Genomic DNA, 5087 nt, shown 5'->3' with positions numbered 1-5087 from the left:
CACCACTAAGCTAGCAATTGTCCATTAATTTATACTTAGTATAAAGTGAATGATTTTTTTTTTTTTTTTATTTATTTATTTTTTTTTAAATTTTTTTTTATTGGTAAGGTAAACACTCACCTTAAGAGGGGGGGAATAAGGGAAATCCTCCCATGGTGAGTTGGATGAGAATCGAACCCAGGTCTCTCACTTGAAATTCGAGAGATTTGGCCAACTGAGCCAAGGCTCCTTCTCTAAAATGAATGAATATGAGGAAATAATAATAGAGCTATTTATGATACAATTTGATATGATAGTAAATTAACAGCCTATTTAATACAGAAGAAGCAGTTAACAAACTGATCATCTGATACCCACCTAACTACCCAAGTCCCTAAAAAAAGAAGCAGTTAATTTTAATTTTAGATTTTTTGTAATATAAAAAAATGAAAATCATATTTAAATAAAAAAATAATTGAATTTGATACTTAAATAAAGTTATTATACAAATATATAAATATTTTAGATAATATCAAAACTAAAATTAGTTGTAAATACCTAATATACATTATGATTTACAACTAATTTTAGATTTGATATTATCTAAAATATTTATATATTTGTATAATAACTTGATTTAAGTATCAAATTCAATTATTTTATTTATTTAAATATGATTTTTCATTTTTTTATATTAAAAATAAAAATTAAAATTAAGCCTTACGTTGCGATTTGAGTAATTTAATAAGCCTTACGTTTTCACGTAGCGGTAATGCGCCCAAGTCTTTTTCTACGGTATTTGTATACATATAAATATAGCATTTACGTAAAGGGAGATTTGGGGTGTTACAAAGTGGTATCAGATTTCCGGGTCTAAGAAAGATTAAAATTGAGAAAATTTGTGGGTAGACTTAGGATGGGCATGTAGGATAGATAGAGTTTTGCATTCTTTGAAAGTAAAAACTATTTTTCTATAAAAAAAAAATATTTTCTTATTTGGAAAGATGATTGAGAAAAGGATTCTCGAGTTCTCTTCGGAGGCCTATAATGGCTATGACTCTCTGTCTAGGAAAGACTCTCCTCGACGCTGTAGGTAACTTTCCTGGGAGACGCGGGTTCGACCGTCTAATATCATGAATCGAGTACATTATTATTTTCGAAAACAAAATGAATTGAAATTATTTAATTTTGAAAACAACTTATGTGCATTAGTCTAAGTATAAATAGGGTCGTCTAATTATTTGTGTGTTTATGGAATTTCAATTCAATTGGTATTTATTTTGGATTTATCCTTGAGGAAATTTGAATTGTTTACTTAAATAGTTTGTGTTATCACAGATGATGGAAACTGTTAGAAGACATTTCTTTGATCAAAGGCTAGTAAATTGGATGATATATCTGTGCGTGACTTTATAACAAATATTGTTTGGCATGCTATTGATATCAAAAGAAACAGGAATATGAAATTAATGAGCGAAGCACCATGGATCATCCTACTGGCCTTAGTCCACTTACCAAACACACCTAAATATGAACTATTAATAAAAAAGTATAAGGATTTAATTACACCTAATGGGTTATGGAATATTGAAAACCATATGCATGAAGGATAATGGCTAGGAACCTTGACCAATTTTAAGGCAGACTTACATTACACTGAGATTAACTGGAGCCTACCCTTGAGACCAGTAGTTGCTGAAGAGTCTTCGACTTACACCACAAGAAGTAGAAACCTTAAATAATCTAAACCATGACATGCCACCCTTACCACCTCCACATTTGCATCGTGACTATACATCATCTGATGACTTAGAAATCCCTCACCTAAATGACTTTGAATCACCACCTCATTCCCCCGAACCCCCTGTTCCAAGAAGCCAAGTATCTAGCTCAAACTACAGCTTAAACCGTAACCCTAGCCTATATGTTACTGTAATTCTAGCCATGGCTCGTGCCGTAGCCCAATTTATAGTGAGTATAATCCCACCTTTTTGCTTGAAATTAACCAAAATCCAACCTACATGGCTAAAACTTTAGATCCTGATTCCCCTCAGCTTTCCACAGAAAACACGGGTGACGTGGCCAGAAAAGATGATCTAGTAAGCTAAGACAAAGAGTAGAACTTCAGAATAGAAATTGATTGACTTCTTCCATCAGTGGAAAGTTGTTTTGTTTGTTTTGTAAGCCAAATAGTGACCCTTATGAATTCTTAGTGACAAGATACATTATTTGTTTTAATAAGCCTATGTGGCTAATTAAGTATGAAGTTTAAACTATTAATAAAAAGTTCCATGAAGTTTTCTTTATATAATAAAATGTGTATTTGTTATTCTAAGTTGTTAAGGATGTCTTTGAGAGCCGGAAATAGTAGACGCACTGGTTCCAAAATGAAAGCTACTCTTAGGAAGCTAACCACCATTGCTGAAAACATGAGCCAACTGGTGAGTCAAGGGAACCTTAGCAATGACTTAGATCAGTTTGGGGAAGTTTTTAAGAGGGTGGCAGCTGCAAAGCCACCCACTTACCTTGGAAAGGAGGATCCTGCTAGTTTGGAGAATTGGATAAGGGAATTTGACAAGTTGTTTGATGCCATTAACTGTCCTGAAGAGTTGAAGGTCAACAATGCTGTGTATTACTTAAGGGAAGAAGCTGATCTGTGGTGGAGTTAAAACCGGGATAGGCTTTTAGAAACCCCTAACTTTGGATGGAAAGAGCTGAAGAAGGCAATAAGAGACAAGTTTTACCCCGCCTACCTGAAGAAGAAGAAATGCATGGAGTTTACCAACATGAGGATGGGGAATATGACCATCAATGAATATTATAACAAATTGATTGAGTTAATGAGGTTTGCACCGGAGGTAGTACCCACGGAGGAGTTGAAAGCCCAAAGGTTCGAGCAAGGTTTGACCTTAAGCCTTTAGGGGAAGTTGGGAGGGGTAACCTTTGAAACATTAGATTAAGTCTATGGGAGAGCTGCCCACCTATATGGGATCCGGGGGAGAGAGTTAGAGAACTCGTTTGGAGGGAAAAGGAAGAGCGATGGGGGTTCACATGGAGCTGATAAGAGACCTAGGAGTGGAGAGAGTTCTGGAGGAAATGGGCAATTCAACAGGAGGGACAATAAAGGAAACCTTGGGAAGGAAGCTAATGGACAAGGAAATAATAACCGAGGGAATGGAAATAACACCAGACCCAAGAGAAGTTATTTCTGTAAGAGATGTGAGAAAAAACCACCAAGGGAAGGACTGTGAGGGAAACCTTGTGACTTGTCGTTACTTTCAAAAACTAGGGCATCGAGAGTATGAGTGTTACACTAAGGTGAAGGATGTTAAGATGGGGAAGGTCCAAGAGACTAATAACCCACTTAAACCACCCCATACCAATAGATCAGCTCAGAGGAATGGAACCAGTAGCGATGCAGGAATGACTCCTAAGGGTCGTGTGTTCGTGATGAATTGTCGTGAGGCTGAGGCTTCTAATGATGTGGTAATTGGCACTTTCCTTGTTTGTTCTTTGAATGCTAGAGTCCTGTTTGATTCGGGTGCGTCTCATTCTTTTGTTTCACAATCTCTAGTTCAGAGATTAAAGTTAGAGAGTTCAGTGTTAGTGTCTTTACATGTTTCCATTCCAACTTGGGAAGGTGAGGAATTGTTCCAAGTTATATAAAGGGGTACCTATCACCATAGCTAGAGTAGAGTTTCCTTCAAACTTGATTGAGTTCGAGTTGCAAGACTTTGATGTGATTTTAGGGATGGACTGGCTGGGAAAGTATAAGGCTCACATAGATTGTGCTACTCAAAAAGTGAAATTATTAGATCCGGGTTAAGTGACAGTGACCTATAGGAAGGAAGGGAATAGTTCAGGGATCAAAATCATTTCCGCTTTGCAATTTCGGAATTGTGTCAAGAAGGGTTATCCTATTTACGTGTGTAGTGTTCAGGAAGTGGGAAAGGAAGATAAGAAGAATGAGAGTATTCCAGTAGTTGAGGAATTTCCAGATGTCTTTCCTGATGAGATACCAGGTATGCCACATGTGAGGGATGTTGAGTTCACCATTGACTTAGTTCCAGGGACTGGACCTATTTTGAAGGCTCCATATAGGATGGCTCCAGCTGAGATGAAGGAACTGAAAACTCATTTAGATGACTTGTTGGACAAGGGATTTATTCGACAGAGTTCTTCTCCATGGGGTGCTCCAGTGCTGTTTGTGAAAAAGAAGGATGGAAGTTTTGAGGTTGTGCATAGACTATAGGGAGTTGAATAATGTGACAATCAAGAATAAGTATCCTTTTCCTAGAATTGAAGATTTGTTTGATAAGTTGAAAGGGGCTGGAATATTTTCCAAGATAGATTTGAGGTCAGGGTACCATTAGTTGAGAATTGCAAAGCAAGACATTCCCAAAACTGCTTTCAGGACTCGTTATGGTCATTATGAGTTCACAATTATGCCATTTGGGTTAACTAATGCACCTGCAGTGTTCATGGATATGATGAATCGAATCTTTAGGCCATATTTGGATAAGTTTGTGGTTGTTTTCATTGATGATATTTTGATCTACTCCAAGAATAGGGAGGAGCATGAGGACCATTTGAGGAAAGCGTTGTTAACCTTAAGGGAATACCAGTTGTATGCTAAGCTATCGAAGAATGAGTTTTGGTTGGAAAAAGTAGCCTTTTTGGGTCATGTGATTTCTAAGGAGGGAGTTTCAGTAGATCCCGCAAAGGTCAATGTAGTGAGTGAATGGCCAACACCTAATAGTGTGTCAGATGTTTAGAGTTTCTTGGGATTGGCAGGCTATTTATCGGAGATTTGTGAAGGATTTTCGAGGATTGCGAAGCCCATTACAAATTTGATGAAGAAGGAATGTAAGTTTATTTGGACCTAGGAGTGTGAACAGGCATTCCAGACCTTGAAAGACAAGTTAACCTCGATACCAGTGTTGGCTTTGCCAAATGAAAGTGGGCAATATGAGGTGTATAGTGATGCATCGAAGTTTGGGTTGGGTTGTGTTTTAATGCAGAATCGGAGGGTCATTGCATATGCTTCGAGACAATTGAAACCGCAGGAGGTGAACTATCCAACCCATGACTTGGAATTAGCTGCGATT

This window comes from Chenopodium quinoa, unplaced genomic scaffold (genome assembly GCF_001683475.1).
Source record: "Chenopodium quinoa cultivar QQ74 unplaced genomic scaffold, ASM168347v1, whole genome shotgun sequence".
Classification (NCBI taxonomy): Eukaryota; Viridiplantae; Streptophyta; class Magnoliopsida; order Caryophyllales; family Amaranthaceae; genus Chenopodium; species Chenopodium quinoa.
The sequence above is the reverse complement of the archived record's forward strand: the minus strand, read 5'-3'. Positions refer to the sequence as shown.